This window comes from Equus asinus, chromosome 4 (assembly GCF_041296235.1).
Source record: "Equus asinus isolate D_3611 breed Donkey chromosome 4, EquAss-T2T_v2, whole genome shotgun sequence".
NCBI classification, from domain to species: domain Eukaryota; kingdom Metazoa; phylum Chordata; class Mammalia; order Perissodactyla; family Equidae; genus Equus; species Equus asinus.
This window is the reverse complement of record NC_091793.1, coordinates 135,194,037-135,217,758: the sequence shown is the minus strand read 5'-3', so window position 1 is coordinate 135,217,758 and position 23,722 is coordinate 135,194,037. Positions and strand designations below refer to the sequence as shown.

General features: G+C 42.1%; 1 protein-coding gene across 16 annotated transcripts in view; it reads right to left on the bottom strand.

The window, feature by feature from the left end:
- SPATS2L (spermatogenesis associated serine rich 2 like) overlaps positions 1–23,722 on the bottom strand; it is a 166,451-nt gene that overhangs the window by 100,923 nt on the left and 41,806 nt on the right. For 6 of the 16 annotated variants that reach the window (XM_044768496.2, XM_070508329.1, XM_070508323.1 and 3 more), the window contains exon 3: positions 22,600–22,737. The exons of the other annotated variants lie outside the window; for them this stretch is intronic. The gene's annotated coding sequence lies outside the window, so the exon portion shown is untranslated. The remainder of the gene's footprint in view (positions 1–22,599; positions 22,738–23,722) is intronic. 16 annotated transcript variants of the gene reach the window in all.

The window sequence follows — 23,722 nt, the reverse complement described above, 5'->3', positions numbered from 1 at the left end:
TGCCACCGCTGAAACCAGTATTGTCAAATACTGCTCTAGCCACGTACCCACCCTCCAGTCCACTCCCCAGCGTCCTCCCAGCCACATCTCCAACCCTGAGGTTTGTCAGTCACTCTCAGAGTCAGGGTCTAATCATGAGCATGGCTGCCCTCCACCTCTCCCATCTTGGACCCTGCACCCCACATCTTTAACCAGGTAACTTGCCCACAGCTTCTACCTGTTTTATTTCTGCACAGTGCAGAGCCTTGTATTCAGGATAACCAGGTCACTAGACCAGCTCTCGAGTTCCTCTCCATCAAAGCCTACACTCTGTCCGAAAGAGAAAGACTGAAAGGTTAACTTTTCTGTCGAGTATGAAAAAATAACTGGTTTCCACCCAATGCTGAACACATTTAACCACTAACCTCACCATTATATTCCCCTGTAACTCTACCCATAGATAGGGGTTTTCATGGCTGCAGACACCCATATGCACACTATGGGCTCTTGTGACTTCTCATGGCCGCCTTCTTCCTCCTTTCGTTTACAGCGTAAAAGACCCGAGGGCAGACGCCATGTCCTCTCTGCTTTGCACTGGGCTCCAGCCTGCCCTATGGCTCAACTCACATTGGGGGAAGCTCGAAAGTACCAAATGCTCATGATGTTCTGTGAGCCCTGGCAATATGGAGCTTAATCTCTTCCAAATCACTTTTCTACAGATTGAATGAATCAAAACTGGTTTTTGTACGGTGGTTCAAATATTGTACAGGCCTCTCAAATAAATAAACTATCATATATTATTTCCTTTCAGAAGACTTTCTGTTAGTCATCCAATCTACCTTAAAGCAATTTTGAGGTATAAATGTATTATGTTTGATCACTTGTTTGATGAGAAAGATCTCTCCCTCGCACCCTTGATTTCATTTATACCCGTTCTTGGCAGACTGATAGCGACAAGCAATCAAGGTGGTCTGATTTTCCACTCATGCTAAAAATTTCATTATCCAGCTGCAGAACACGTCCTTTGAGTGTGCTCCCATGGACGGGACATGGCCTGTGGAGGGGCAGCCACACGTGTGTCCCCAGGGAAATGAGACCCAATGCTTGCTATTGAGGGGCGTATTTTGTGGGGCACCGGGGGTGTCAGAGCCAAGAGAAAGAAGAATGCAAATAACAGAATCTTAAGCAAATCATTATGAAAGGGGCTTCCAGAGGGATGAGATGGCTTTAGTTAGGTGGATTTAATCAGAGAGGGCTTCTGAGAAGAGGCGCTCTTTTGCGCTGCTTTAAACCTGTCCCAGCAATGAGGGGAATGGCATTTCAAGTAAGAGGAAGAGCAAAACGGAAACCTCTCTGGCAGAAAAAAGCAAATCACGTGAGGCCAGAAAGAAAACCTATCTGTGTAGGGCCCAGAAGTCAATCAACGAGTATTTATTGGGGGTTCACCGCGTGTCTTGGCTAGATGCAATGTGAGTAGCTAATTGTAATGCAGTTTAATTTTAAGATTGGCTCCTAAAGGGAGATAAAATTAGCAGGCAGTGAGCAGTTAGAAGACAGCAGAAGGCAGTGTGTGAAAAGGTGTTAAATGGTGTGGTTTCAATTATACGCTTGTCCTGTTTGTAATGCAGCAAAGAGATAACATCCTCGTTTCGTTTTCCTTTTAGCAAATGGGAGAGGTTCCTTCTCATCCCCCTCCCCCCCATTCTCCACCCCAGCCCACTGGTAGTTTTGGTCACAAGGTTCTGAAACTAGCCCCTCTTTTCTCTGTTATTCTTGAAATGCTGAATTGAAAACCGGATCTTCTTTTTTTAACCATTCAACTTGATGCAACTTGATCCTTTGTCCTTTTGGTTTTGCAAAAACATACCCTTTAATCTGACCAATATTAAAGGCTCCAAAACAAAAGCTACATCGCTGAGTTTCACTTAGCTGTAGGGAAGCAACTCATCAACTATATTACAGATTTCATTTGGTTTTATTTCTACCCGGTTTTACATCCTGGGAGATGACCAGCAGCTAATATTATGTAATTTACCAAACTCAGTCTTGAAAGAGATAACCAGACATTGAAAAGACGCTCTTCTTTGTTTTACTAAACACTTCTTTTAAAAATATGAGCAAGTATTAATGAGGGAAAATGTCTGAAAATTAATTGACTTTTAAAAAAATCTATTTCCGAAAGGCTACTAGCCAGATTTAACTTGGTTTCATTTTTCATTTCAAGCATTCAAACCACATCTGACTAGACAGAATGAGCCCACTCTAGACGCCTCATGGAAAACATGGGGTAAGGACTGAGGAAGGACCACACAAGGGTCACAGGTTTAGTCTAGTTTTTAAAAAAATCCTGAAGCCATGCAGCATGATGGGAAAAAGCAAATTTAGCTCTCACATAGGATTCTCCCTCTGCAAACCTCTGAGCAATCAGCCTCTTGCTTTACAAAGACTTCTCATGTCTGAGGATGCTGCCATGCCTTTAACAAGAGCCGTCAGACACCGAGCACATTCATTCATTCATTCACTCATTCAGGATCCACTTAGCAAACCCTTCTGGGCACTTCCTCTGTGTCAGCACTGGCCCGGTGCTGGGGATACAACAGAGAACAAAACAGACCCCCTGGGACCCCACGCTGGGTGACTGTCCTCTCCTGATGGCCCTTTCACTGAGTCCTCACAGTGCCCCTGCAGGGTAGGTACTGTCATCTCCATTTTACAGATGAGGGAACAAGGCATATCGAAGTGAAAGGCCAAGGCCCCAGACAGCAAGGCTGGCACTCAAACCTCTGAGGCTGACTCTAAGCTTGTGCTTATTCCACCTGTCTGCTGCCGCTGCTCTGGTTCACTGCAAGTAAAGGGACCCATTCAAAAAATTATTTAGTGGGTTCATTCCAATTGAGAAGTCTTAGTATTTACAAGAATTAGAATCAGAAATATAAAGCTGGCTTGGGAAAAAAGTCAACTGGGAATGAAAATGATCGATGGGAAGAAAAACAATGTTTTCTCAATGTTTTCAGTTTTGCTCTCCATTTCTCAGGAATACACTTTCCCAAACCATTTTCCATACTCTTGCTCACCCTTTCCTTTACTTGCTATCTCCTCCTGTTCCCTGTCCTTTCTTCTGGTTACATCTGGTGTCTTTAAACGGCAGGAGAAGTTGTCTCATCAGGTAATGAGTCTCCCGCCACAGAATTTGTTCAAGCAGAGGCTGGATGACCACTTAGTGGGATTCTGGCGAGGGGATTCACTTAGAGTTCAGGAAGATGGAGGACCTCAAGGTCCTTTGTAACTCCAGGATTCCAGAAGGGGAGACAACATAGTTCTGTAATTTTCCCTTCATCTTTACTCTAAGTTTCTCTTGAGGCCTCTAGAGGGGTCTCATTCTGCCTTAGTTACACATTGTCTGATAGCTTGAAATGAAAAGTGAAACCAAGTTGGGTCTAACTCATGCTTACTAGGCATGCTCCCAGAAGTGAATTATTTCCTCTGGGTTTTTCGTGCCTGGGATTCTGAGATGGTCATGGAAAGAGCCTGACAGCAGGCAGGTTCAGAAATGCTTCCAAATATACGGCTTTGCTGGAAAACAATTTGTGGCTTACCACTGAAGCAAAATCTAAAGAAACTCTCACCAGGAAGGCACACACAGATAGCTTCTGTCTAAGTCAGATTTTTGTGTTTGATTTGGTTCATAACTCAATCTAACTCCCATAGAAAGTATCTCTGGGTCTCAACCTACCCACAGTCCTGCAAGCCGGCGCAGCTTCAACACTCAAGTCAACGTCCATCCCTCACTAGCTGTTTCACAGAGAGAGCTCTAGTAACTGCCTATTCTTCTGGAATCTGGGAGTCACAAGGGAGTCAGAGGTCTCCTATCTCCCCGACCCTATAAAGGAATTTCCTCTCCAACATCCTCATTAAGTGGCCATCCGGCCTCTGCTCAAACCAATTCCATGAGGAAGATTCCATGCCTCCTAATATAGCTTCTTCTGCACAAGACTAATTGTGAGTAAATTCTTGGATAAAACCACCTTCCTGTAACTTTCCATGCAACGCTCCTAGCTCTGCCTGCAGATGCTCCACAAATCTGACCACTCTTCCAAAACTCTCAAATTTGTCTTCAGCATGCTTTTGCCATTCTAGTACAGAATCATTCACAGAATCACAGGATGTTAAAGTCGGAGAGCACTTCCTAGAGCCCCAAATTATTCTGTGGATAAGACATTTTGTATTGTCAGACCTTCAGAACCTTATTTTGGAGAGTGCACTCATTCCTCACGTGACACAGCGCTGAGTCTTCGCACTCTGATTTATGGATAGCTATATCTACATGAACATAGAAGTATATATATTCATTCTATGGCTTTATTCTTTTCTTATTGCAGCCTAAGACTGCATTTTGTTGACAATCACATCACATTATACGTTAGTCACAATGAGAGTATATTGAATGAAACCCCAGTTGTCCTCATTTGATCCACTAGTAAGCCTCATTTCCCCAATCTTTAACAGCAGTTGATTTTTTTGGGAATTTAAGTGCATGAGCTTATATTGGATCAAATTAATTTTGTCTTATTAATTCGGCCAATTTCTCGTCTATTAGAGATCTTTTGGATACCAAATCTATAACTTTCCACTTTAGTTTCCACTACATTTAACTTTGGTCATTCACAAATTGACAGATATCATTTATGTAACTTATCCATTGAGCAAACAGTCTGGGCTTTTATCTCAGCTCTGCCACCTAAGAACTGTGTGAACTTGAGGAAGTTACTTAACCTTTCTGTGTTGTAGTTTACTCATTTATAAGGTGGAGATAAAAGTATCGAGTGCATAGGATTGTTGTAAGGATTAAATAAACTAATACCTGGAGAGTAACAGAACAGTGTTTGATACATAAGAATTCAATAGATGTCTGTTATTTCTATTATTTTCATCAGATCCAGCATCATTCAAGTCACTGATGAAGAGAAATTTAGAACACAACAGGTAGATGTCTAGAGATCACTCATTCTTTCGTACGCTTTGGGTTTGGTTATACAAACCTAGTTGTGAATCCACTTAACTATATTTCTCCATTTTATCCACAATGAAATCTTGAGACATAGTGAAAACTGCCTTAAAGAAATTCGCACACACTCTATCTACCACATTTTCTTCATCCTGCATCCCAGTTACTCTACTGAACAGAAAAATCATTTAGTCCCACTTGACTTCTTCTTGGTACCTAACGATTACCACTTTCTTTTCTGAGTGTTCTCAAAGTTGCAGATCAATTTTAGAATTTTGCTGGGATTTTATGTTTTCTCTTTCTGTTAATTTCCAGGCTTTTTGGGGTTTCTCCATTTGCTGATATCCCCCCAAGATGGCTGGATGGAGGGGGAGAATCATAGGTGGGCGGGTTCTCAGGCCTCTGGATACAACCTGGGCCAGGGGACCCAAAGCATGGTGAAGGGCTAAGGATCTGGGATGCTGCTGCTGGGGCCTCAATTCCCTTCATTCACGTCTTGTTCCCCTTCCCAGTGGGAAATCACGATCCTTGATTAAAAGGCAAGAGCGAGAAGAAACGAATAGTCCTTTGTTTTTCTCATCAGAGGTCCTATCCCTTTCTTGTTTTTTTCCTCCAAAAGTAAAACAAAATTCTACAATAAGAAATATGACATAGTATTCCACTCTTGACAAAATTAAACTATGTCATTATCAAAAATGGGTACAACACTCGATATCACAAGCAAATTATTCCAGTTTTTTAAGTCTTATTCTGTCAACTTCATTTTCTGTGGGGTTGTTGTTTGCCAGCCCTTTAAGTCTCTTTTGTCGATTTTAGAATTTTTTACATACTTCAGCTCACTCTGAACTCTAGGCTTCCTGACACTATTCTAATGGTATTCTCTTTCTCTTTGGTATTTGTTCTTGGTTATTTGCCTCTCCTTGCATTCTTTTTTAAGCAGTCTTTTATATTTTGAGTTAATTTGAGCATGCCCCTTGTAGCCACAACCATCTCTCTTGCTCATTTTTTAGAACTTTCAAACCTCTAATTCTAAGCATTCAAAAAATTGTGGACCATTAGACTTGGAACGTGTGTGTGCGTGCATTATCTTTGATAATTTGGAAAAATGTTCATGATTATATTATCAGAATTTCATTATTGTTTATTGCTTAATTCATTATATATATAATGAATTGTGTGTGTGTGTGTGTGTGTATAATTTATTGGGAATCAGCTTTGTGCAAGTACTGTCCTATTTGCTGGGATACAAAGATAAACTTGATGGTTGTGGCCCTGCCCTTTGAAGCTTAAAGTTTCACAATAGAGACGAGTACAAAGGCAACGAGATCCAGCACAACACTGGATCTGAGAAAGGAGGTTTGAAGAGCTTTGGGAGCACATAGAAAGAGCCCTAATCTGAACTTAAGGGTTGGGTTTCTCATTTCTTTAGTCATATTCTCTTTTAGAGTCTCAGGCTATAGAATCACATCTACTTCTTCTCTGAATATTTGAAATTTCCCTCCTGAAGTCTGTAGTGCATATCTGGCTATATCCATCATTTGCTCCTTGGGTATCACAAAAGCTAAGGAGCTGTTCTGGGCACTGTATTCTTTTCTTCCTGCTTCTAACTTCCCCAAGTGTGTGTCCTCTCTTGGGTTTTTGGATACCCACACTTCTGCCTCCCCTAGAACGTCTGGATTCCTGCTCCTTGGGAACAACTCATTTTCCTTCTGTTTCTTCTCTGTCAAAAGTTCTGCCATTGACCAACCGTTTTTTTAATTGCAGATTAGTTAAAACAGGTTTCTCAATCTTTGACAATGAAAACTTTCTTATTTTCCTACAAGGCTATTTGAAATATCAAATTAAGTACAGTAATTTAAAAAATCAGAGCTACGAGACAATGTACTACATTGTTTATAAACTACATCCCTTACCACCCACCATTAAATATCATTGATCCTAATGATGGAAATAATTAACATTTTAAAAGAATATAGCCAAATTTATAATATTATTCAGTTAATCATCAACATGACCAGTAACTTTTAGGATCTGAACTTTAATTTTTATGTCCATATACCCCATATGTAGCATCAAAATTGGAATTCATTTTCAAGACTAGGACATGTAAATATGAACACTACTTTCTTAAATTGTTTAATCTACTTTTTGCAAAGTAATTTAAGTAATCTATAATCAAATGCAAAAGCTCTCCCCCAAATAAACCACCACAATTTATTTGCCATACGAAATAAAGATTTACTCTTATTTGCTTGAAAAGTATAGATTTTCCTCAAGGTTTCTGTACCAAGTATTTGAGTCACCAAATCCTTTTCATTGGCTGTGACTTGAGTTCACAGTAACCAGTCGGTCAGCAGAGAAACAACAAACCCAATCATCTTTGGTGTCTTCCTGACATGCTGCTAACAGATGGCTCTGTCCACACGAGGTCATGGCCACCTGACCTGGAAGTGGGCTTTGCTGAGTCAGGAGGTCAGAGATCATTATGGATTGCTAAATCAGCAACAATACATGAAAGTAATGGATTGAGAAGGGAATCCCCCTGATGCTAAGTAGCCTACAAGCTGGGCCAAATACAGGTTTGTCCAAAGATAAAAGAAATTCTGCATTGGGCAAGAAAAGTTTCAACTAAGAACAGAGAGTAAAAATCATTTGTAGTGAGTTTACTTAGAATACTGATGTTTTATCCCATCAGGTGTACCATTTCAATAATATGGACCAAAACTTTGCAGTAAGGTTAAGGAGTAAGTTTTGAAAAAATTTCTATTTTCAAGTCTTGAATTAGTCACAATTACCAAGAAATATAGAGCAAATTTTGGGAAAAATTAATTGCATATATAGAAACTCTTAGTAAATTACTACTTCAGATTACTACATGTGATGCATTAATGAAATATCTAAAGCTGTTTAATTTACTAGCAAGGAGTAGCTGAGACATGGTAAGATTCTGATTCCTATGGTAATAGCCTTAGAAATGCAGAAGGAAGCAACCTCCAAAATGCACAAGCTCAAATGCAACCTTGAAGCTTGAGATGGATTCCCACCCAGGGAGTCAACCTTGTGGACACTACGTGTGAGCTACGGTAACGGCTTACACTGGAAAGTCACTCTTTTACTGCTAGCATGTTAGTAGTTCTCTTTTTTCCTTTTATTTTCATATCAAAGAGTCTATATTTAATATATGGAATTACATCTATTACCGATTCAAGTCATGGATAATGAGCAAAATTTGCAGATTCTTTAATTTGATACTGCTGTTCTAATCTAATAGTTTATTTAATTACCTTCGATGGAAATTCTTGGTACAGCAAAAGATTTCATTAACTCCCTCTAAGTAAAAACAGATGGACATAAGAACAAAAAATAGACATAAACAGAATTTATTATTTTCTCAGGCTTAAAACTCTCCTTTTGGATGTGCCAATCAATGTAAATGAAGAGAGCATCCTGCAGAAAATAAACCCTTGGGTCAAGGACAGAACTATCAACATAAGAACAGGTATAAAATCTGTTGACTATTAATGGATATAAGTGGATGGAGTGAATAATCAACCCATTCTAGAAATGAAGTCCATGGCAATGCTCCCAACTTATCATTTACAACATGTGATTGTTGATTTATGGTTTCTGGATGGCTAATGAGTCACATTAGAACCCCAGTATGTTCATGTTTGAAAAGAATTTTATACCATTGCAATGAAATTTTTATCTTTATAAATGAGGAAACTGAGGCCCTAGCATATAAGGAACTTGTCAAAAGTCACACAACTAGAAAGTGGCAGGGCGAGGACTTGAACGTATGTCTTCCATTCTCTACTCAATCAAGAAAATTTCACTGAGCACTTCCTATATACGCAGACTAGTGCCAAGTACTAGGTAGAGGAGTAGTGAATGAACCATGGACCCTGGCCTCAGAGAACTTTGATTCTGGTGAGGGCTACCAGACAAGCAGACAGGACACAAGTGGACACCAGCTATTATAGGGGAAGTACAAGGTTATACTAGAACACTTGGACTTGGGGAGTGGGGTAGCAAAGCACCAAGACCAAGAGGTCAAGGAAAGCTTCCAGACGGATGTGAGATCTAAGCTGGGCCCTGAATTAGCCACATGAACGGGGGAAGAAAGGGGAAGAAGATGGTCTCAGCAGAGGGACCCACATACACCAAAGCCCAGATGCAAGAGATTCAGGCCTGACTGGGGTGTTCAGTACCCCTAGAACCGAATAAAGAGAGGAAAAAAGAGGAATCGAGAGAGAGAGAGAGAGAGGCCTGTGACTCAGGTAATGGAACCTCAACTTTATCCTGAGCATAGCAAGGTGTCCCTAAAGGGTCACAGGCAAGGAGTGAAACGGCCAGATACATATTCCAGAAAGAACGTGGGGGCAGCACAGGGATCAGACGGTGGGTGTGGAGGACAAGAGAAGTCTGTGAGCCCTTGATATTAGAAAGAGGACGTTCTGGCCCTTAGAAAGAAAGAAATGCCCTAATGATAAAGACGTCAGCTTTCTTTTGATCCATCATCCGTATTAAAACTCTGTTAGCCTGAGTACATCCCTATAGAGTCTGAGCACCTCTGAACTCACAGAAAAAGTCCGGTGTATGGACCTTGACAACTGAAAATCCAGGCTTGGAAACATGGCCTCAACTGAAAAGTCCTGCCTAGGCCACGAGCCAGCAGCATCCCTGACAGGAGTCACACTGCCGCCCCAGCCAAACCGGTATAGCTGCCACCCTCCCTGAGCCCCAGGGTCCCCATCTGCAAGTGGGGGTAATACTATCTATTTATCTACTTCCTAGTGATATTGGGAGGAAACTCCCCCTTCCTCAGCAGAAAATGAGAGTATTAATATCTATTTCACAGCGTTGCTGTGAGGATTAAAGATAACACGTGTAAACACAGAGTTTTAGCACTTCGGTTGTAGGAATACAATTCTGTCAGTTTCTTTTCCTGTGATAACGCAAAAGCTGTTCTCTGTGAAAATAACCAACTCGACAAAGAGAGAAAAACCTGTGGCCCTCACTTCATTTACACCAGGCTCTACCCAACTGACGTAATGAAGCGAGTCAGTGAACGCTCCACTGCGAAGAGTCTCACTTTCAGCGGGAACTTAGTCATAAAAAACAAGAATGAAAACACACACACAAACTTTCCTTAAGTTAAGAAAAGAATACACCCAAGGTCACTCTTCCCAGCCCAGTCAGGCTCCAGCTTGGAATAACTCTTTCTCTAGAATGGCAGCCCCACCCGGGGCTCCCCCTCCCTCACTGGGGTGCTTGGCAGCTGGCCCCTCTCTCCTCTGGGCTACTGCTGGGAATTTCCCGCCCCCACCTCTCCACAGACCCACTCAGGCCTCAGGCTTTTCTTCAGATGGGGCAGAGTGGGGCAGAGAATAAGAGGACACAGCTCTGGGGAAGGACCTGAGAGCTGTCGGGACACGGCAGGCACTGAAAGGAACTTCCCACAGTCGAAATAGAAAATCAATACAGGATGAATCTGAGGAGAAATCTACAAAGTCCCCTTAAAGTGACAGGCCCAGAGTAAAACTTGATGCCGTCTCTGACGTGATCAAAGACAGAAGTCTATCAGCAACCTAAACATGGGAAGAGTCAACTCAGATGCAAGCCTTGCCATCTGAACACTGGCAAGGCCAGGACACGTCACTCTGCCCCCTGTGCTGTGTGCTTCTCACAGATGATTTTATTTAATGCTTACAACAAACCTGGGATAAGGATCACTCTGTTCTTCTCATTGAACAGGAAGGAAACTGAGTGTATTAGTTTTCTACTGCTCTATAACAACTTAGCACAAAGTTAGTGGCTTCAAAGAACACAACTTTATCATCTCACAGTTCTGTGTGGCAGGAGTCCAACACGGATCTCACTGGGCTAAAATCAAGGTGTCGGCAGGGCTGCATTCCTCCCAGAAGCTCCAGAGGAGGATCTGTCTCCTCACCTTTTCCAGATTCTGGAGTCTATCCACACGCCATAGCTGGTCTTCCCCTCCCTCCATCTTCAGAGCCAGCACTGTAGCATCTCTCTGACCCTCCTCCATAGTCACATCTCCCTCTCACTCTGACTTCAGCCATAATATCTGATTTTTTTCACTCCCCAAGAACCAATTTTCAACTTGGGGGCTACATGGCCCCTGTTGAGAATGCACGATCTATTCAGAGGGGAATAACAATACCGAAGGAGAACCTGTTAGTATCGATCTTCCACCCAAAGCTCCTCGATTTCCCTTCCTCTGCTGCATACGTAGCAGCCAAACAGTGAACTGACTCGAGGCTTCAGCTTTGGCCACTGAAATTGGAGCAGGGAGGGTGCACCTTGAGAACTCAACAAATGAGAGTTTTCATCATTATATTATTTCTACAATAGACAAGAGAAATGTTAAATTTGTATATTGAATAAAGGATCACCTGAGAAACAAATTTTAAGTGCAAGTTTTAACAGCTCCTGTATACTTAAATTAATCCAATACTTAGGTAGAGCCATATGTTTATTTTTTGTTCCTGAGGTTAGAATAATGGATGTCCCTGATCTAATTCTGCCTTGGTTTTTATTACTTTTCTCAGCAACAAAAGCCAGGAACAAAATCAGATTTTGCTTCTAGCAGTTTAAATAGATAAAAATCAGCGTGACTGTCAAAATCCAGGTGGGTCTTGTCAGGTTGGGATGAAAACCAGGGTGACATTTGAAAATGGCGACTGGACGCTAACAGGAAAGCGGCTGGCTAATCAAGTCAACAAACCTGACATGTGAGTCCTACACGGAGTATGAACAGCACTGTAATCAGCCAAGGGTCTTTTTATGGTTATTTTCCTAGAACATTCTTAAAGTGATGGGGATCTTCCCATGGGGTGGTAGCAGTAGTACAATTTTTTTTAATTTAAATTTTTCATTTACTAGTATTTAAAGTTTTATTTTTATCATTATAGGCCTCAAATATACATTACTGCCCGCTTCAGGGAGGTGTAGCAATACCTCAGACTAACAGGATGATCTGGATCAAGGGGCGACAGGGCAGCATGGCTTCTGGAAGTAGTCAGAAATCACAGTAACGGGGCAAAGTCGTGATCTTGGTTTTATACTCAACCTATTTAGCCTGGAAACTTCACCTAGAAAGTCTATTTTAACTCAGTTGTACAGTAGTGAAAGGCCTTCTTGGAGTTAAGCTTCAGCCTCTTTTCTAGTAGCAGGAGAGGTGGACGTCATTGCTGAGCCCCAGGCCTGCGATCCACAAGGTGGCAACGCCAAGCTCATCCAGTAAGCTTCTATCACAGAACAAGACTTTCTCCTTCTCTACATCTTTTCTACACTGCTTACATAGCAAGCGTAGCTGGACTCATGGTCAAAACCTGCCTCTCAGGCTGGCTCTCCCGAGCCAGTGGCAGAGCTAACTGCTGTTCCCCAAATCCATTCTTTCTTTCTTCCTTTAGTAATAGAACTTTGAGGTCCTTCCTGGGTGCATGATCACCAGCTAAAGGCCGTGGTTTACAGGTTCCCTTGCAGCCCACTCAGTATGTTCCAGTAGCTAAGTCTGGCCAATGGAGTATGAATGGAAGTGACATGCACCACTTCTTGGTTGTACCCGTAAAAAGAAGGGGTGTGCTTTCCGCTTCCTCTCTTCCTCTTCTTGCCAGTTAATGTGTGACGAGTTCTTGAAATGGAAGCCATGAAGAGAGAGGGCTGAGCAAGAAGATGGGAAGACGGCTCCCCGTCACCGTGGAGCTTCCACAGCAGCCTGCACATTTAGACTGTTCACAAGGGAAAAATTAACTTTTACGTTTTTAAGCCACTGTTGTCTGGCTTTTATCACAGCAGCCAAATCGGTCTCCTACCTAGTATTTAGTGTAAAAATTTCCTGCACTGACCTTCCTGAAATCTCCAGGATCCACCTCTTTGGATTAAGAAGGTTTCCGTATCCTAAAGACCTATGTATAAATGTCCTAATACCCCAGAGAAATCAGAACGGGCACGTAAAGAGCTGACTTTGAATCAGCAATATAGTTTTTTTTTTTAAACTCAATACTTGGGATAAACATATGGAAGCACATAGAAACCATCTTATAATCCTTTTATTTAGTTTCTGCTCCTAAAGTGGGATGCAGATAATTGGAAAAGGATGCAGAGAGGTACCACAGAGAGGGTTCTAGGTAAACAAAAATAGGTGTATGATGGCATAGGATTGGCTTATTCAGTCATAAATCTAGTGCTCAACTTAATATCACTGTATCAGACAAGGGATGGTAATGATCCCTGCCACTACAGAAAGGAAATCATTTTAAACTGAAGCAAGAAAGCCTTGACAGTTTGGAGAAAAGTGTTCTCTGAGCTTACGGTTAAGCACTTTAATTAGCTATTGAGGGAGGTTGTGAAATCTCTTTCTCTGTTAAATATCTCTGATATTTAAAAACTGGATAGGTTTTAATCTCCCAGGATGTCATGCTAGAGTTCTGCCCTATGAGGGCAGGCTGGAAGGAGTAAGGGTGGGCTGGATGACCTCAACGACGCCCCTCACTCAGGGACCAGACATGCTTCCAACATATCTTTGTCTCTTTCTCTCTCCCCCACTCTTTCCAGAATGACACTAAATCATTTTCTTACAAGCAATGAGAAGCAATAAGTTTTTATTTCTCATGATCACATGCCTTGACCCAGGTCTTCTGTTCAACAATGTGCCAGAGGCTGCAAAATTCAATGGTAGGTAGGAACAGTGTGTGTGTGTGTGTGTGTGTGTGAGAGAGAGAGACAGAGACAGAGAGAGATGTGGGGAATGGGGGAGAGACCCAGAAAAAGAGTTTCACACTGTACCCAGATGAGATGGACAGCCACACCATTCTTTTCAAAGACACACTCACACATACACACTGCCCTATTCTATCACAGGGTTGGGAAATCAGATACCGGACTCTGGGGCAGGGCCATATAATGGCATCAGGCCCCGGGCCTCAGTACAGACACATCTCAGACCTTCAAGTACACAATTCAAAATTCTGTCAACAGGTTTTACGTGTTTGGCTTATTCTCTTGGTAAAAGATAAAGGAGTGCTCTTTTTTAGGGAGATCCATTTGAAACAACAGAAAATCTTATTCATTAGGGCGTGATAAAACCAGAAATAACAATGGCCTATTTATTAGGAGGGACCCCACATTAAGGGAATACTGCTGATCTCTCTCCACCTGTCCTGTGCTTTCCCATCCTGCCGGAGGAAGTGGCTTATCTCCTAGGTGCATTTCCAAGAATAACCTGGGCTTGCCCCCTCATCCCCGCCCTCTCCCCGTCGCCTAGGACTCTCCTGCCTTCTCACCGCTCCTGCTTAGGCAGTGAGCCTGAGGTGCAGGCCCCACTGTGGGTGGGAGGAGCGAGGCAGCAAAGGGCTGTGTTTCCCACTCTGTCTGTGACTGGGTCTGCTTAACGCGGGGTGAAGTATTAGCAAGCCGTCCAGGCCCTGATCTAAAGCCACATTTCCCAGCGAGCTTTTATCAGAAATAAAGCTGACATTTTGCTCTCCTCTTGCCTGACGACTGTCTCTCTCAACACTGCCTGGTACCCTGTAGGGGATTAGTAAATAGTGCTTGAATGAGAGAATGAACGGACTTGAGTGAGCCAGCTCGCTGACCCCCTAAAATCCCAACGAAATTGTTCTGTATTTGAGGCTCTCTATATTTTTTGATAATTCACTCCATTAGTAAAAATGCTCACACATGGGCCCACCATATATGTATATTATTTATTTTTATATATTAAACATGTACCTTTGCACTAATATATTATATACTTTAAAAAATACTCTAAAATAGAAATTTGAAAGGATATGAAAAAGTGTAAATGTAAGTTCCAATATATTCTTCCTGCACTCCAGTGGATTGTTTTGAGCACTCGTCTCTGTAGCCTGCTAGTTTAGACTTTATGTGCTGTAGACGTACAGAAGAGAAGGATCTGGAGGTCTGGAGCAGTCCAGACAGACTCAGGCAGAACAGCAGGGACCTTGTTTCACACAGCCTTGCGCTCCATACCATGCACTGTAAGGTGACTTTCAATTTAATGGCAGATGCTAGTAAGTATGTGGTGAATTGAATTGGAAGGAGAAGGTGAGAACTGAGCCAATGGAGATGAACGGGTGTTTATCGCGCTAGTAGAAAAAAAGGAGGGGTATTCCAAGTGAGGCTGATCTTGGAATACCTTATTCCAAGAACAGACATCACAGAAATGGGATAGGGGTTGGCTTTCCTCACACACTGACTTCAGCACCAGCATATTATAGAGTAACGGGAAAGAAAGTCAGGTATTGGAGGAGAGAGAGAAGAGAGACGGTGGCAGTTTACCCTGGGCCATGAAATCTAGGCAGAGCTATCTGGATCTGATTTGCTGGAGAACAAAATATGGAACGCTAAATGTTTTTAAGATGTAAACATCATCATATCAATGTTTTACGAAGATTAGACTGGGATTACGATGCATATTGGATGGAACAATATTTGGATTTGGTTAGAGTGGCTCTGAACAGTCTGGAGTGAGACCACGAGAGTCTGACTAGAGTGATGAAGGTGGCAATGGAGAAGAAAGGATGAAACTGAAAGTCTATGAGAAGGAATGTGATCAAGCCTTGGTAACCAGTAAGACAGGGAGAAAGAAAGAGAAGAAACCAAATATGCCTAGAGATGATCCCACCATTTGGAAAATCAACTTCAATTGATTTCTTAAAATTTCCCTCTATCCTGATTTGCTATGGTGAGTAACCCCAGTGTGAGTTGATGTTCCTTTGCTCCTATTTAAAAGCTTGGGGCTCACCCTATAACCTCAAAGTAAAATTCTTAAACGTGAACATGGACTAAATCTTCCTGAGTCCAAGGTATTACTTACTAAGTTTGCTGGAAAATAGTTTAGAAATGGCACTCTGCCTTGGAAAAAAAAGGAAACATCATGTTTGTGTATAAGGAGTTGACAACTACTGGTTTTCTGCACGTAGGTAAACAATCTAGTCAACCACAAGATGAAGACTAGTAATAAGTTCATGAGCTTTTCAGCCACATTTTTCCTATATGTGAACTCTATGTATTATAAGCTATGGAGTTTAGCTCTGGAGTAATTTAGCTAGCTGTGTAATAAAAAAGATAGGATAGAGGTGTAGGTCATAGCAATGCTGGAAGAAAAAGAAATCCAAGCATTTTCATCAAATAGCTATAATTCTGTGGACAGGTTATATAATGTGCCCATGTCTATGCAGTTCATTTTTTGAAAGCTGTGTGCTATATCCTTCAATGACTTATTCTGGAAATGCTCTCCTAAGATGGTAAGAAATGACCAAAATTACATAAACCCCACTTTCCAAATAGAGTTCTGCAGAGAATACAGCTGCCATCTGGCCTTCTGGCTAACTTCACTTCTTTCCTTTCAGGCAGACATTATTTAATCCAGACCACACAGTTTGTTCATCTAGTTGGTTCATGAAAATTTCAGAACATGAATCTGTAGCAGAAATGTTTGGCAAGTGACAGAACATTAGCTGCTTGACATGAGGGCAGCTTCCTCGTCTCAGTGGCTAAGCAAGTCTCTCCCAGGCTCTGTGTGCTTGGATGCTTCAGCTCTGAAGTCAAACTGATTATCCTTGTCATCTCTCAAAGATGAAGTCTGCAGCAGACTTGGAGACAAGATGCTCCTCCATGTTCACTGATGCTCTAAAATTAACTACAGAGATTTCGGAACTCAGTGCTGGTTCACGGTTAACATTATGATGGTCTGCTTGGATGGAAATGGATCTCAACCAAGTTGCTGTGCTAGTCATTTCATGGGAAAGGGGAATAACGTTTCCTTCTTCTCATTCTATAAAATACAACCTGTGCTTTAAAATTTAGCCAGGGTGTATTAAAGTATGGGAAGAGTAATTTGATCTGGTTTGGCTTTTCAAATCCTGCTTAAACTAAGAAAAGAGGCATTTAATAACAAAAACCACAGCACTTACATAGTGGCTTTGCCCCCTTTCCAGCTTTGTCAAAAGGTAGAAATTGCTGGTCTGTGTAACCGCCCACCCGTCTCCAAAGAAAGGGTGAGGGTGAGCTGTGTGTTAGAGGCGGCCCACCCGGCCCTGCTCAGATGGGGACAAGTCCTGTCACGTCACTCTGGGTTTGGCTTCACCCCTCAGTGGTCTCACTTAGCCCACAGCGCTGAAGACAGCGGCAGAGCCCAAAGCCTCCTTCTATAGATACTGCCAATGAAGCAATTGTCAGGAACAGCAGTGGCCTGCCCCAGTGAGGTAGATTAGAAGGGTGAACACGTGTCCAAAAAAACCTGGCCATAAAATAAAAGTGATTGGAACAACACTCGACATTTGTGGAGAATGTTGGAGGATGATGTTATGGTTTTCAAGAAAATACTCAGGTAGAACTTTACCATTTTAATCACGAACAAGATTCTAGCAAATAATAATTCCATGATCCTTAAGGCTTTATTAGATATTTACCAAGTTGTTTTCAAATTTTCATTTCCTATTAAATCTAACTTATAAGTTTGTCATTCTTTTGCATAATTCCATTCCCTTCACCATTTCTTATTCAGAGCATGACATCATGGAGCCAGAGAATGGAAACTGTTTCTATACTTTGGGAGGAAAAAAAAGCAATGTTTGTGATAACCCAATTTTTTTCCCTCTTTCTAAGCTAAACACTTATAATTCTTAACACATGTTTTTTCTTGGAAGCATTTTTACTTCTGGCTTTATGTAAAATGTGAGAATTTTCTCTCTCAGAAAATGGCACTACTTCCTCTCTTACGATGTTCCCATTGTATGTTCATTGCCAGTGAGACAATCTGTTTAGAGTCATCATTATTATTACTATAAATAGAACTGTATAACGCACTTTTATCTCATTTTCAGTGTCAGAATTGTGACATTTAGGCCCTGATCAGAAAGGTTATCACATGAAAATATCTAACGAACGTGGCTTTCTGGTATGGAATTCAAATACACTTTGTGGATACAAACAATAGCCATTTGCCAAGAGTGGACCAACTGACTATAAGTAATTCAAACCACAGATGTAAATATACTATTAGTATCGGGATTAGGCCTATAAGTGGAAATATAATTCATTAATTTTATTAATTATTTAATCAACCATAACATAGATATTTCTCAGTGAAGTCATAAAATCTTAACATTCAGGTTTTTAAGTGTGTTTTATGGGCACACACAGTACTATCAATCTCTAAAGCTTATGAAATAAAACCCAGACATCTAATTTTCACCTCCTAGGTAGAAAGATCTTATAAAACAGCAGAATATCAAGGTCAGAGATGGCTTGAGATTCTCTGCATTATATTGTTTGCTAATCACCTGCAAATGTGTTTGCTTCACTGCTTAAAAAGGCAGAGATGTGAGCATGTGTGTGTACACACAAAAACACATCCATGTATAAAAATATTCACGCATACAATGGAATACGGACTGCAAGGAGAACTCGATTCAGAATTTAAATCTGCAGTTTCGAGTCTTGCTTCCATCAGCTCAAATATTTCACTTCTCTGAGTCCCAGTTTCACCATTTGTAAAGAAGTTGTGAAGAACAAATGTGTATGTGTGGAAACCTTTTGTAAACAGTGAGAGATAAAGCACTAAACATACATGAGGCTCTGTGTTTAAAGCTTGTTTTCCTCAGCTCTCTCACAGACATCCAGATCTTTAAAAAAAGGATACCTGTAAGTCCAGATGAATAAAAGGGAATGTAGTTAAAAGGAATCACGCCACATTAGAGAACATATTGGCAAGTCCACCTGGTCCTGCCCAGGAGCTATCTCTGGGGTCAGGCTCACCATGCCTGTTTGCACAAGGCTGCTTCTTCCACTTTAGAAACCAGTTTTTCCAGAAGAGCCAAGTTTTTCCACAGGCAGTTTCCATAGCAGTGCTGAAATGGCGCTGGCACTGAGGGGACGGGCGGGAGGGGCGGAGAGGGCAAAGAGGAGAAATGAAAGGGATCCTGAAAAGGGAGAGATGGAGGAAGGGCAGCCTTTTATGTCCACTGGAAACTTGTTTGTTGAGTACTTGTAAGTCAGGGATTGTACGAAGAGCAAACCATACTTTACTACAATTTTTTGAAAAGTCATTCACAGCTGACATTTCCTAAATGTCATGTTTAGCTATGAAACACAACCCTGGCAAGGCGTCAAAGGTACCGCCTTTGTTGCTAAAATCTGGTTTGTTCGGTCACAGCAAATAACTAACAAACTCATGGCTATTTTCTCTTAAATTGAAAAGCATTTTCTCCTGTATCCCAGAAAGCACTTTAAAATACATCTACGGACAGTTAAAAGCTCTTTGTATTTTCTACAAACTACCCCCCAAAATGAGAAGAAAGGACATTAACAAGAATCCTTGGCAGTAACTAGCCTCCCACATTGGAGGGGGTAGTTACGATAGAGATGGCCAAGCGCAACTCTATTAGGGCCAGTGAAACTGGACGAGACCTATGGCTCCACTGGCAGGGCCAACAGGTTCTCAGGGCACAAAGAGGAAGAACAGCAACATGCTTTCCTACTAAGAACAAAGAGCCTTCACAAAAAGGCACGATCTTGGCCAATGCATCTTTTCCTCTTCGGGATAAAAGAGAGGGTCTGAGCTAATGATTCACACTGTTAAAATTATGGACATAGGCAAATAATTACTCATGGTTATCTAAGCTTAGGTTTGCTCCAACATGCCTTCCTGAAGTGACTGCTCTCAAAAACAAACTCACTCGGCCAATGTTTAACTTCGCTAAGCCTGCACCGACATCGAGAGGGTACATTTCCAATGGACTCAGCCATGCAAAATGTGGACTGGACGTCTTTACTGAAGGCTCACTTTGATATTTGTGGAATGTTCTCTTCTCACTGAGGAGAAGACCAGAGTTCAGCCAAGAAAATGTAAAAGCTGTAGTTTCCCACAATAGTGTGGCATGTTTCTGTTTTAGACCATAGCATAGCGCTTGTAAAAGTCACTGCTTCAATAAGAGTTAATTATGTGTTTATCTCTCAAGAACAATGTGTCTGAGCAGCAAACACCTTCAGAATTATTTTTTTAGGGATAATCTAAACTAAGTCAGATTTCTTTGTAAGAGGGGACCTGGAAAGACAAAAGGTATTTAGACTTAAGGTCTGAAAATTTGGGGTCTCGCAGCCATTGGGGGTGGGGGTGGTGAAGGGTAGCAAGAGGGTGAGACAATCAGAGGACCACATCCACGCACTCTGGTTTTCTGCTTTATGGGTAGTGGCTTCTTTTGAAAAATGAAAGGCTCATTTTCTTAAGAGGCAGTGGGGAATAGCTAGGCAGATGTGTGTGGGTTGGTTCTGGCCCTTGATGAGCAGACAGGAATGATTCTGCCTTTACGTTTCACCAAATATATCCGTGGAAACACACACAAGGGACCTCCAGTTGAGTTGCACAATCAAGATCCCAAATTTCAATGCAGTGATCATGTTGTTTTAGGAAAGTTTAAACAGGGCCAAATTTTCATGAGCAGCACTGTTCTCAGATGTGGATACCAAATTACATGGACTTTTACATCCCATCTCCTTTGCACCCCTAGGTTGAAAAGTCTGAAATCGAGGTACTTTGAAAGATGTTTCTGTGTCTTGATCAAGGAGGTACCTGATACAGGCCAGGTGTAATTCTTACGGCAAAGCAGAGGTTAGGACCAAACCGTCCCCTTCCTCTGAACAAGAAGCTTCCAAGCCTTTTAAAGGCTCTCCCCGTCATGTGCAACATGTAGAGACGCTCTTGTCAAAGCAGCTTCATTTTTTGACAGCTAAAATTGGAATGTGGCTTTGAGCACACACTGCAAAGCGTACTGAGCGGCTGTGTGTGTGTGTGTGTCAATGTGGGTGTTCCTCCTCCCTCGCCTCTTCCGTTTTCTTCCTCCTAGAAGCAGGTTTTGTGCTGTTAATCCTCTTGGAATGTAGCTCTTATCACCACCTAGAGGAATTCATTACCCTGCACCCTTACTGCTCCCCAGACCCAGGAGACTAAAGAACAAGAGAGCAGTTACCCGGGGAGCTGGCCCTGAATTCAGGTGTGCTGTACCCAATTCCTCGTATAATCAAAAGGGAAGGGGAGAAATTTATCACGCTCCCCTCTCCAAGGGAGTGGGAGGAGCACAGGCTGAGGCCCCGCCACTAAATCCAGCTATTCTAAAGCAAGGGTTTAAAGAAAAAAAGCGGCAGGTTTGCAAGAGAATTCTGTAGCTACGTCTGCACCAAGCCAGAGCAAGTGATCAATACAGTGGGGGAGAAACGAGTTAAACCAGTTATTTGGGACAATGCTTAAGAGAGAGAGAGAGAAACAGTGTTTGTCTGTATTTTTTAACTTCTGCTGGTTACACAGTGACTTCAAAACCAAAATGTTTTGTACTTTTTTTCATATAGAGCTTGCAACGCATTTTACGTCTTTAAGTGTATGCCCTTTTCTATCGTCCCTAAATCATCAGTTTTGCTCATGCAAGAAAACAAATTCAGAATACAAATGCAGCACACACCTCTTTTGGTTGTAAACCATGCGGTGTCACATCGTCTATGCATTAACAAGAAGTAAGAGGTGGGACACAAAAAGGCACCAGCCTCTGGTTCATTCTTCAAGCACATAAACATGAAACTTAGATGGACACTGAAACGGGAAACTACCCAAACCAGAGAGGCAGCCAAACAGACTGGAGAAGAGGCAGGATAACATTCTTAGAATCCATTAAAAGACAACAGAGAGCAACCATCAACTGAACAATACTGAACTAGACCCACCTTCCCTGAGAACTAGGTCAAGGGGCAGGGATTTATAACCAAGCTTCTCAGATATTTCTAGAATCCAGTGCTTCCTGAGTGAAGTCCACAGAAGCACCTGACACTAAAGTCTACATTATTGTTAACTCTGTTTTCACAGGGCTGAACTGTAGTTGTATTAAAGTAAAAACTCAATTTACAATCTCTCACTGGAGAGACAGGTGGAGAGGGCAGGAGTGAATACAAAAATTTTAATGCCTCATCCTTCAGTTCAGGGCTATAGAAATCAGTCATCAATTCTGAATACAATATTAGCGAACCCCTTTGGTAACAATTATGCACGTCAGAACACCAGGAATAATGTAGTACTAACGAAAATACGTCAGGTGCTGGAGAGAACTTACTGACAGGCTAATACATTTATTTTTTTTAACGGAAAATTTTAGTCTTTGGCAAAATAAAATATGTGCCATTCATTTAATTTTAATTTCTCAGGATTTTGAAAAGCATCTTGCCTTCAAATGGTTTTACTGCAAACATGTTGCCGTAGTCACAAAATCCTCTACCATACATTGAGTTTATCCACCTGACAAACATTTATTCCTCTGCCTTCCGGGTATGTACACACTAGGAGAAGAGCTTTCTGTCGCTGGTTAGTGCATCTGAAAACACAAACACTGGGAGGGATGTTCGGCACTTCCTCCGGCGAGGGCTCAGCCACAGAGGAAATATACAAACCCGCCTCCCCGACAGAGTTCTCATTGATTTCCATCCATCAATTTCATAAAGGTGCATTCCTTTTCAAAACATTTTCATAAACATGATTGTGAACCACGCTGTGAGGTTAATTTTTGGTGATAACACAACACCTGAGAAGATTTGTTTTTCGGAAGGTTCCTGGCAGTGACTGAACATATGGCGTGGTCTTTGCTGCGGGTAACGCGTCACATGAGAACTGAGATTTCCTTAATCCATCCTCTGCTTGCCGAAGGCCAAGGTCCTCAACACTGCAAAAACAAATTACCTGCACTCAGCCCTGGTCAGTCACTATCCATTGGGCTTTAGGTCCACATTAGAACCTTGTATTAAGAGAGATGAAATTCTGGACAATATACCAAAAAAAAAAAAGGCTATTAACGTTCTGGGGCAGGGGAGGTAGTTAAACAGTTGTGCTGACCTCTGCTTCCTTCTAAAACCCACTAGAATGGTGAGAAAGAAATAAAAAAGGCCTAAGCCCCAAAGGACAACAAATGGGAGAGGAGACAAAAATGGCTGAGACATGACACAACAATTCTGCAAGATGGAAAGCAAAGGGCGGGGTGGGAGGGGGAATGACGGACAGCAGAGGCAGCTGAGACTAAGAGCCCACAGACAGGAATGCAAAGGAGAAGCCAGCCAGCTGGCCCCCCAAAGAACCCCAGCAAGGTTCTGGAGGGTGACAGATCCACTCCACTCAGAGCGGCCAGGCAACCATCCCTCCCCAGCCCTGTGGGACATGGGTGGTTTATTCTCCAGAAAAACTGAACCCAAGAGACTGGAGACTTCAGGCATTATGGAGGGCAGTCTGAGGCACCAGGCTGAAACCTAGGGCTTAGGAGGAAGTCTGGACACTAACAGCGAGGCCTCCAGCCCTTCTCCCACTCAACAGTTAGGACCGTGGCTCCTCTTAGACCCTCCAGGCAGGAGATGAGGATTCTGTTCACAGGAAATTGAGTGGCCACAATAGGAAGACCTGTAGATGCTGACATTTGGGGAGGGGGTAAGGTGGCTTCTAACAAACTGAATTTGCTGAAAGAATGAATTCCTGTCCTTCAGTGGTTGGATGAGACTGTCAATAAACAGGAGACCAGAAGGAGAGGTTCAAAGGATAACCGGTAGAGTCTAGGGGCTGTAGTCGTTGCTGCCCTGACCTGGGCATCAGGAACTTGGAGTTTAGGGCCTGCCTGTGTCACTGACTCTTCACGTGGCCTTTGAGTTGCTTTTCCTTTCTGG